Below are 11,187 nucleotides of genomic sequence, written 5' to 3'. Positions count from 1 at the left end.
CTTCCAAACTTTCCTGCCTCTCCAACATTTAATTGAGCGCTTGGGGGAGCAGCCTCAGCCAGTCCAGGCACCTACCTTCCCACTAGCCTGGAAACTGCAGCCAGTTCCTCCTGTGCTGCTTTCTTTTTCAGTGCTCCAAGCGTAATATGCAAGCAAATTACAGATCAGCATAAATGTCAGCCTGGTTCATAGAACGTGCTCAGCCAACACTTAGATTCCCACAACAGTTGGATGCCCTTCCCTGGCTCCTCCTCCCCCTCCCCCTCCTCCTCGCCGAGGGCCACGTTCAACTCCAGGGCACTTCTAGGCAGGCAGGATCCATTCGGGTGGGCTTTCCCCCTTGGGGCTGATTTTGATTCTGTGCTGTCAAGTCGGGGTCAGTTCTTAGCAACCAGACAGATAGATTTTATCCAGATGGCTCCGTTCCCCAGCTTGGTCCTCCAACAGTGCACTCATTGCCACCACAACCTAGTCCAACTCTGCTGCTCTTTCCTTCCACTTTCCCAGCATTGGAGCCTTCTCCAGAGAGCATAACACGTCCAAAGTAGAAAAATTTGGAGCTGGTCACTTGTGCCTTCACCGAGAACTCTGGGTGATTTGTTTGATTTGGTCCATTTTCATTGGTCTGTTTTCTTGGCTGTCCACAGAAAGGAACAGAAATTTATTTCAATCATTGACCAATAATAATATATTCAGTAAAACAAAGGAAAATGATCCTCTCACATCAATGACTGTGGGCAGCCATTTATGGGCAAAGCTTGTACAAAACGTAGCAGAATTTTGCTACTTTTCAGAAAGATTTATCCTGGTTGCCTAATAAGTACCGCAAATACAAATAATGCTGCTCTGTCAAAGTCCATAGAGAGTCGGAGGGAAGCAAAAGCTTCCTTGGTGTAAAGAGTAAGATGGCCTCAGTGGAGAGCCTACTTCTGAGGCAAAAGGGGCTGAAGAATTTTTCAAACCCAGAAGAGAAAATGTGGAAGTGGCTCAGGGCAGCCGCCTCGCTGATTCATAGGAAGATAAGAAGGAAATTCAGCACAATCAGATTTGAAAAATTTGATTATTGCAGACAATCTCAATAAAAGTAGGTTTTAGCCTTCTGGGAAGTTGATCTTCTGGTCCGGGCAGCCCAAGGAGGATGGCACCGACCAGCCCTGCTCAGGTCCAGGACCTCCCGGGGGGGGGGTGAGGATTCGGACTCTTCCTCCTCGACCCTCTCGCTTAAACCTCTCCTTCGGAGGCGGACCGGCTGGTTGGATTCGGGAGACGCCGGAACGACTTCGACTACTGGGAAACTCGAAACGTGTCCAGTCACTCGGCGGATGGAGCCTCGAGGGACCGAGGGACGGAAGGCGGGATCGGAGGACGAGCCTCAACCGGCATCCCGACTCCGGCAGAGGGCGGCTCCGGGCCTGGGCTCCGGCAGGGAAGGGAGTCCCGGCTGCCTGTCGGGGACGGCAACTCCCGTCCTTCCCGGTCGCCGGGGCCGTCGGAGGCGTAGCGGGAGGCTCGGCCCACGTCTGCGGCCGGAGCTGGAGGACGAGGTTGGACGGCGGAGGCCGAGCGGGCAGGGGCCGCGACGTGGCAGTGATAACGGCCGGCTAGGTTGCCTCGCCGGCCCTGCCGTCTGCCTTTACTTGCCCTGCTCGCGGACGCCGCAGCTGGGGCGGGACGGGACGGGGCGGGCGGCCACCCAGCGCATCTGAGGAGCTGGATCGCGTCCCCCTCCCCCCACCGGCCTCCGCCTCCGCCCGCCGCTTAAAGGGCCGGCCCGACGGCCGCGGCGCTCGGACCCACCTGCGCTGCGCGGGCGCCATGCGCCTCTCGTCGGGCCCGGCGGCGGCGGCGGCGGCGCTACTCCTGATGGCCGCGTTGCTGCCGGCGGCGGCCCAGCCCCGCCAGGCCCTCGCCCGCCGCCCGCCGGCCCCGCCGCCCGCCGGCCCGCGACGGCTGAGCGGGCGCCTGCTGCAGCGCGAGGTGCTGGCGCTCCTGGGCCTGCCCGGCGGACCCCGCCGCCGCCCGCCCCGCCCCGCCGCCCCGCCGCTCTTCATGCTGGGCCTGTACCGCGCCCTGGCCCGGCAGGACGACGCCCGGGCCGGCCCCGCGCTCAGCGGCGCCGCCGACGGCGCGGACACGGTCGTGAGCTTCGTCAACCTGGGTAAGTCCCGTCGGGCGAGGCGGGCGCGCGCGGCCCCCGGGCCCGGGACGGCCGGCCGGCTCCCCTCGGGGCGCTTTGGACGGGAGCGCGAATGCCGGAGCTTCGCCCTGAGCGGCGAAGGGCCGGGAGAGCCCTTTGGGGGGCGCGGGCCCGGGAGGGATCCCCAAGGCCGGGCAGGTGCGGCCTCCGGGCCGTTGCGGGGTCCCGGCCGGGTCGCTCCCGGGAGCTCCGGGCTCAGCCCTGCCCAGGCGACGCGCGAGGGCTCGGGGTCCGGGGCGTTGGGGGAGGGCGGGCGGACGAGGCAAGGGCGTTTTCTTACCGGGATTTAAGCGCCGTGTGAGCCCAGCTGAAAAGCGTGGCTGATTCTCCCGTTGGGGACGGAAAGAAGCCCAGAGGGTCGGGGGGGAGCAGCCCCCCATCTCAAGGGGGCCCCGCTGCTGGCGGCCGGGAGGGCGTCCGCGGCCGGTTCGCCGAGGGGGCGGCCCTTCCGCCTGCGGCTGCGAGCGCCCCCGAGAGGGTCGGTCCTTGAAGGGCTCCGGGTGGGCTTACTTGGAGCAGCTGCCCGACTGACCGCGGCGGCTATTAGCCGAAAGAGATCCCGCAGAGACTCGGCCCGCCGGCCGCTCCCTCCCCTTCTCCGTTCCCGCGCCGCTCGGCCGAAGCGCGGCCCCCTCCCGGCTCCTCAGCCGGGCCTGCCGCCCCCGAAGCCGGGAGGAGGAGAGCTCCCTCTGCCCCGCCGGGAGTCCCCGGTCGGCGAGAGCTGGCACGAGGGGGCCGTAAGGGGCTAGACTGGCAGGTGGTTCCCCCCCCCCCATCCTCAGCAGGTGTAAGCAGCCACCTTGGGCGACTCTGGCCAACCGTGGAGACTGCAGGCACAGAAGGGGCGGAATCTGGTCGGGCCTGTTCCTGCCCTGCCGAACTGCTGACTTACTGAAACACATCTGGGCAATCCGGGAAGAGCAGCTGTTCCCTTGCCAGCTCCCTTGTTGGGCTGGGCTGCCTTTTCCAGCCGATCCTCTCCGGCGGAGGGTAGCTTGCCCTTCCCTGCCCCTCCCCCCTGAACTGGGTTCCGTCTGATGGGTGGGGGGCTGCTGTTGGGGTGGAAGCCACGCCAGGGTCTCTGCAGGGCGGGTTGTGTTTTGCCAGAGGGCAGCTGGGAAGTTAATGAAAGCACTAATGCCTGCACCGAGAAGGAGCCTCTTGTAGTGTGTATGTTTGGGTGGGGCCAACTCTGAGCTGCCCCATCACTGGGAGCTGTTGTCTCCAGAAGCAGGACTGGGAAGGGGGGGGGGGCTGCAATGGGTTCTTGCCTGTTATTTCTGCAGCAGATTGAGTGGTACCCTTGCCTGGCCCTGGCCTGTCCCAACAACTGATCTGGCTAGTTTCAGCTTAGGCAGCTCCAGGCTCCGAAATCCTGCGAAACTGCACTTTGGGGGGGGGAGGAGTTGTGCATTTGCTGGGAGTGGGGGAAGAGGATTCTGGGAGCGAGCAAACCTGTTGCAGAGCCCTGGAGCTTCGGGGCTGCTTGGCCTCCAGCCCAAGGAGAGGCTTATCTCCCCAGGATCGCCATGGGGCATTGGGTCTTTGACCTTCTCTGGGGAGGAATGACTCCCTGGATGGAGGATTGAGGTTTACAGGCAAAGGGCCGATCCTTGATTAGGGGCACTAGACTGTGCTGGATAAAAATGGCTGTAATGTCACTGACTCAGTAAAAGTATTGCTGGGAGGGAGGAGGTCCTGAGTGAACCAGATTTTTCATAAATCTAATTTCCTCAGCATCTGATCTGTAAAAAGCGAACCATCTCTGTCCTTGCATCCAGTCTGTGATGTATAAAAGATGTGTCCCAATTCATTTACAATTAATTAACAATCGTTAATTAAACAATCAGTGGAACAGCTCACCTTCAGAAGTTGTGAGTGCTCCATCACTGGAGGTTTTTAAGAAGAGACTGAACAGCCACTTGTCTGGAATGGGATAGGGTCCCCTGCTTGTGTGTGTGTGGGGGGGGGTTGGACTAGAAGACCTGTAAGGCAGGGATCCCCAACCCCGGCTCACGGCCCACTAGTTGCCCGTGGCCCGTTTGGAACAAGCTGGAACATGCATGAACAGCAGGCATCTGCCACTCACATGGAACCATCCCCTCTCTTTCCCTCCCCTCCCCGTCCCGCTGTCTGCCAAGCTGGAAAGGTTGGGGATGGCTGCTCTAAGGTCCCTTCCAATGCTGTGATTCTGTTGTTAATTTCTCTTCCAAATTGCTGGTCTAACTCTGCTGAGACAGAAAGGTTAATTCAACTGGCCAGCCATCTCCAGTGACTCTTCTCAGAATTGCTGCGTGGCTCTTAAACAAAAGTATTTCTTCTGGGGGAGGGCAAAATAAAGCAACCCTTCCCACAATAGCAGGAAAAGAGAGCCCACGATGAGATTGCTCCCAGAATCACTGCCACCACAAACGGATCTGCTGAAATAAACTCTTTGCTAAAGTCCAGCCTACGTTGTCCTATGCTCCAGCATATCAATTTATTCCTTTTAGAATTATTTGCGATTATTACTTATTTCATTCATTTATATGCTGCCTCCTCCTAGTTAGTAAGGCTGTCCCTTTTGATGATTTAGAAGTTATAAGTCATCACTGGCTTCAATGGAGTATTAGGAAAGTCATGAGTTTTAATATTTCATTAAATTATGAAAGTGGCAATTGCAAAAATAAAAATCTTGCTAATTTTGCATTAGTTAAAAAAGAAATCTCTCCCCCCCGCCTTTATGGCATTGCAATGCTTTTTTTTCTGGAGAAAACCCAAAAAGTAAAACCGACCAACCAACTCCCATCCCAAGTAGATTCTGGTGTATTTCTCCATCTGCAACTCTTCATATGCACATCAAAGCGACCGCAGAGCAGGCCTGCCTGTGGTGACATCCCAAGAGGAAAACATTGTTCTTGCATCAGAAAAACAGCCAATGGCATATTAGCCTTAGGATGCCCGTCAGCAGCCTGGATTGCCAACGGAAATGGCAACTGTATTGTGCTGCCCATCTCGGCCACAAGAACGGCAGAAGCCTAACGCCAAGAGGAAACTGAGGTTGTCTTCTGGGAGCAGCTTTCTGTCCACGGAAGATATTTTTGGGAAATGAAGAATGTGGGGGAGCCACCCAGTTTAATCACTTGCTTATGTCCTCAGAATGGTGAGCTGGGCCTTCCGGGAACAAGCTGGCTTGACTTTTGAACACCTCACCATCTCCAATGGAAGGTTCTCTGTGGAAGGTATTCCTGTGTTGCATTTGCCCCCTCCCAAAAAAAGGTGCTCAGCAGGGGCAGCTGCAATATCCCCCCTCCTTGCAAAATCATCAGATGCCTGCAAGGGGTCTTATGCCCGGCTCAGCTGGGCTGCACCGTTCCCAAAGATGGGGGCTCTTGCCAGAAATGTGAAGGTTTTCCTGCCCCCAGGAAGCTGCAGTCAGCTCCCCTGAGAATGGGTGAGCATTCAGCCTCCACTCGGCCAGCTCCTGCTCAACGCTTCCCTGTCCCACCCTGACCTCCTCCCCCTGCAGCATGTCTCCCACCCCCCAGAGCCCACTTGAGATTCGTCTTACTGCCACATTAAACCCTGCGGGGAAAGTATCTGCATCTGCTCCTCCAGTGGCTTGCCCTCAATATCCGGCTTGGGGGGGGGAGGCTGCATTTGGCCATTCTGAGATTAGAATAAGGTCTCCAGCCTTGGGCAGGGGGCTGGACTAGAAGGCCTCCAAGGTCCCTTCCGGCTCTAAGGTTTCCTCCTCGTTTCCCTTTTAGCCCTTGAGGGGGCTCTCTTTCTCCCTCTGCTCCGGCTGCAGGCCCTCCTCACCCAGGGGGGACGTCCGGTCAAAGGATGCTCCAGCTCTTCTCAGGGCTGCATCAGGCGAGCTGCAGCTGCTGGGACCTCGGAAGGAAGGCGTCTGGCAGCAGAGCAACTCCCTTCTCCCCTCGTTAGTCCTTAGTGGTCCAGGAGGGCTTGTGGGGAGGCGGGTTGTCTCTGCCCACCTGACCTGTGAAGGCTCTCTCCAAGGTGGAGGCACCACAGTGTCTTTGGGGCAGGCCCAGAGGAAGCGGTTTTGGGTCTGCCAGGCCAGATTGTTAATCTCTCTGCGATTTCAAAAAATCCCCTGTAGAAAATCAGCCCCTGAGTGGGGGCTGCAGGGCTGTGCAGGATCAGACACGAAGAAAGTGGAAGCAGTTCTGGATTTCCTGTTTTCATAATCCCAACTTCTGTTTTTCCCCCTTAAAAATCAAGGTTCTAGCTTTGTACAGTAGTTGTGAAGACATGGATGGAAAGATTTCAGGAACTTGAGGGGCCATTAAGGGCTGCAGTTTCTCCTTAGCAAGGTAGAAAACTTAGGCTGAGGAATAGTTGGCATTGCTGGTGTGTAGAATAAGTCCAGGAGTTGTGCTTTGCTTGCAGAATGGAGGAATGAGACCCTAGCCAGCCAGCCAGCAAGGAAGTCTCTGAAGCCATTTCAGGGGTGCAGCTCCTCTGGCATCCCCTCGACTTGCCCCCATTCATTGGGGTGGGGGCAGCAATCAAAAGTTGGCTGCTGCTGGATGAGATTGCCGTGGGGCCCCATCGCCTTTGTGCCCTTAAGATTTACTTCTAGGATGCAGAAGCAGTGAAAGTAATGGGGGGGGGGGGAGATGTGCAGACTTAAGGCCTGGTGGACCCTGCTCTCCCTTCCAGGCAAAGGTTGCCTTAGCATCCCTCTTGGCTTTGTTTCCGCTAGATAGAATTCCTTCTGCACCTCATTCCGATTATTTTAAGGCTCCCAATTCTTTATGTGGTTCAGCTTACCAGCATTTCCTTTTAATTTAGCATCTCAAAAGGGCACATGGGGCTCTCCAGGGCATCTGGGACTAGTCTAATTGCAGTAGAGGTGTAATTTACAGAATAAAATAGTACACACAAAGACGCACACATACACACACACATATACACATTGAGATCGGGGGGGGGGCACATGGCTAAAAATATAATGAAACTGGCAGAGAAATAAAATTCATTTTGTGTGGATCTGCAGAAATTTTTTTTAGTATGCACTTTAAAAAGCGTATAGAGAATAAGCAAAAATAAAGCTTTACGCTGTTAACCGCTAACAAAATGATGAGCCTATGTGCTAAATATGTGCACTGATCATAAGATTCCTGAATCCACTTGGTGCTTTGGAAAGGTTTGATTTCTTTTAAAATCTATTTACTCTGCCATTTCTGGGGCCGCTCACTGACCTGGGACTCATGATGGCGTGCAAGGATTAAAACAAAGAACCGATACATTAAAAGTCCCAATGAAAGAGGGTCTTTCCAAGAGAAAAACACAGAGTGAATTTGCTGGCAAACTGCCAGTGAAGGGAAGCATGATTTCTTGGTGATAAGAAAGCAAAATAACAGGGGTTATGCAAACCCTAGGACAGACTGACTGCAGCTAAATCAGACTTCCAAAAGTCTGCAGAATCCTCCCACATCTGCAATCCCTGTCAGCCCTGAAGTCGAGAAAAGAGCAGCTGCCTGTTTTGCAGAAACTTTTCGCTCACATTTCTCTTTTCTATTGGATTTGGAGTTGTCCACGCAGAATATTGAATTGCTCAAGCAAAGACAGGAGTACTTGAGAAAGCAGCACCTTCCAAGAGCAGCTTTGCTCCTTGCATCAGAACAGTGACAATTAACCAGTGGAACCGCTTGCCTCCAGAAATCGTGGGCGCTCCATCATTGGAGGCTTTTAAGAAGTGACTGGACAGTCATGTGTCTGAGATGGTATAGGTTCTCCTGCTTGAGCAGGGGGCTGGACTCGAAGACCTCCAAGGTCCCTTCCAGATCTATTCTATTCTATTCAAAAGGGGCAACCTGGTCCATCAAGCTCCCTCCCCCTCCCGCCAGTAGATGATCATCCCAGATTAAATGTAAAAAAGATATTGAGACTCTAGAAAGAGTACAAAGAGCAACAAAGATGATTAGGGGATTGGAGGCTAAAGCATATAAGGAAAGGCTGCTGGAATTGGGTATGTCTAGTTTAATGAAGTGAAGGACAAGGGGGGACAATATAGCTGTGTTCCAAATCTCAGGGGCTGCCACAAAGAAGAGGGAGTCAAGCTCTTCTCCAAAGTGCCTGAAGGTAGGACAAGAAGCAACGGGTGGAACAATTAACCAGTGGAACAACCTGCCTCCAGAAGCGATGAATGCTCCAACACTGGAAGTTTTTAAGAAGAAACTGGACAGGCATTTGTCCAAAATGGTAAAGGGTTTCCTGCCTGAGCAGGGGGTTGGACTAGATGACCTCCAAGGTCCCTTCCAAATTTATCATTATTATTACTATTATTATTATTATTAAGCCCCTTGACTTTAACAGAGGAGTTGCTGAGCATCTTTGCAGTATTACCTGTGCCATCAATTCACCTTCAGCTTTCTCACTTTTTATTTATTTTATTAATTCATTCAATTTCTATAGCTGCTGGACTCAATCAAGTGCCTCTGGGCGGCTTACAATTTTAAAAGATTTTTAGACTTTTTAAATTAAATCTTGGCAGGAGCCGATTTCCACAGGCTGCTCCTGAACTGGAGCTTCTGCTTTGAGGTTTGGGCACGAAATTGGGCAGCATTGGAGCTGAGGAGGAGCAAAGAGGGTCTTTGGCCACATGCTGGATCAAAGTGGGCTCTTTTAATGTTAGGGAAATGTACAAGAATTAAACAAAGGTCCAATTACATTAAAAGCCCCAATGAAAGAGGGTCCTTCCAGGAGAAAAACACAAAGTGAATTTGTTCAAGTAACACCTAATTTTACAAAAGGTGGAATGGATGATGCTATTGTCCTCTAAGAACACCATGGCTTTTACTTTTGCAATAATAATTAGGGTTAATTAGGTGTATTTTAAGCTGAAAGTTTAATTGGCTCGTAGTTATATCAGTCATCGCAGAATACATGTAAACTCGCTAGAGTAACAGAGCTCCTGCCCATTTGTTCCCTCGCTTTCTCCTTCCCCTTTCCAGGGCATGAATGAAAGGCCTGTCTCAGAACAGCCCTGCATTTTCCAGAGGGAAAGCATTAATTCCAAGAGCTTGGATTTAAATTTCCTCTGAAAAACAAACACTGACCCTTTCATCTTCATCCAGGAAGGGGTCCTTGAGCCAGCCTTCACTTCCCTTAGAAGTTCTAATTAGATTTATGTTTTTAAGCATTCAGAAACATTTTGTACATCATGAAGGCATTTAACAAATGTTTATTTTCTTCAGAATACCATAGAAAATGCTCTTTGGAGCAGAGGGTGTAAGTCAGGGTGCCAAAACGGATCATATCTCTTAAACATAAACTATGAAAGATTCCTTTCTTGGATGCTCCTGGCTCTCAAGGGTGCCCTACTCCGTGCTGAACCAAGGATGGTTTTTTTTTTTTTTTCTCAAATAGAAAGAGAGGGTGCCCACTTTCACCCTTGCCCCAGTGCAGAGGATCTGCTGGTCTTCCTCAAGGAAAAGTTAAGAACCCAGCAGATCCCACTTCCTCGAAGGCTGCTTAGAGAGGATTCCTTAGGATTTATCTGGTTGGTGTGTATCCATTCCAAACATGGGGGGGGGTCAGGTTTTTAGGGTCCAAGGAAAATGATGACCACCAACAAGGAGTGAAACTCTTCAGGCCCACCACATCTTTCCTTTGTGGAAGGAATGAGTCCAGTGTTGTAAGGCTTCTCAGGAGGAGACCCAGCCCTGTCCCCAGTTGTAGCTCCATCATGTTCCACAATCCTCACTGTCCTCCTCTGCTACACAACATTGTCCTTGATGCATCTCTAGCCCAGGAACAAGGCAGCCTTAAATTGTCATTTTGCAAACTGTAATAAAATAGTTGTGTCCCTCTGAAGCAAAATTTAGGGTGGTCTCTCAGGCATTGCCTGCTGGGTGATCTCTCCATCCTCTGCTCCCAGCTCTCTTCTGCCTCTTCCACTAGCACAGTGGTTCTCAACCTTTTTAATGCCACGACCCCAGCCGGTCGTAAGTCAAGGACTAAACCGGTCATAAGTCGAGGACTAAACCGGTCGTAAGTCGAGGACTTTCCCTGCCCGGAAGCGCCGTGCATGCGTGGTGCCACCTCCTGCGCCAGCGAGGCGTAGCTGGCAAGCAGCAGAGACGGAGCAGGCCGACCACCGGCTGGGCCACCAGCTGGCCCAGCCCAAGGGAGATAAGGCACCCGCCAGAAAAGGGGAAAAAATGGCGGACAGCCTTGCTTGGCGACCCTCTTGAAATGGTCGATCGATCCCAAATGGGGTCACGACCCATAGGTTGAGAACCGCTGCACTAGCACTTCCTCTCATACCTTTGTTTGTTGAATGTATACATGCTGCCCATTGCACTATGGGGGGAGTTCCTTCCTTTCTGGGTGCTGCAAATGAGCTTCCTCAACACACACACACACACACACACACACACACACACACACACACACACACACCAGTGGAGAAGATGCTGTTCTTCCTCAGGTGCCCCGTTCCTTCTGTCCTGCAGTCAGTCTGCGCAGAGGCACCTTGTGCAGAATCTTTGAAGTGCCCACCCTGAAACAACGGGTGGAGTCAGGCGGTGGGAAACCAGCCTCCCGTCTCTCCCCTGAAGGTGGGCTGGGGCTGTGGAGGAAGCAAGTTCTGACTTGTGCGAAAGCAGCACAAGCTTCGTATTCTTTGGAAGAGAGTCTGGGCTGTGGTGTGTTAAAGCCCTGCAAAACCGGATCTCAAGCTCCCTTCCCGCAGAACTTCAGCCCTCTCTCTCACCTTGCTTGGGGATCAACCAGACCACCTCTCGCTCCTTTTTTGTCTACCAGTTCTGAATTCTGTTTGGTAAAAAGAATTTGGTTTTGAAGGAAAAGAGGATTCGGATAGATGTTCCTGGATGGAGCAAGGTCTCCCTGGGGACTTCCTGGGCCTCACTGCAGAATCGCTCAGCGGTCTTCAGCCTCCCTGGCTTCTGGGGGGGGGGAGGGGGAACCTTTCCAGGACAGGCGGCCAAAGCAGGCGCCGAAGGAAGAGAAATGAA

Source organism: Crotalus tigris, unplaced genomic scaffold (genome assembly GCF_016545835.1).
Source record: "Crotalus tigris isolate CLP2741 ecotype Arizona unplaced genomic scaffold, ASM1654583v1 scf7180000017614.5298720, whole genome shotgun sequence".
NCBI classification, from domain to species: Eukaryota; Metazoa; Chordata; class Lepidosauria; order Squamata; family Viperidae; genus Crotalus; species Crotalus tigris.
This window is presented reverse-complemented; position numbering follows the sequence as displayed.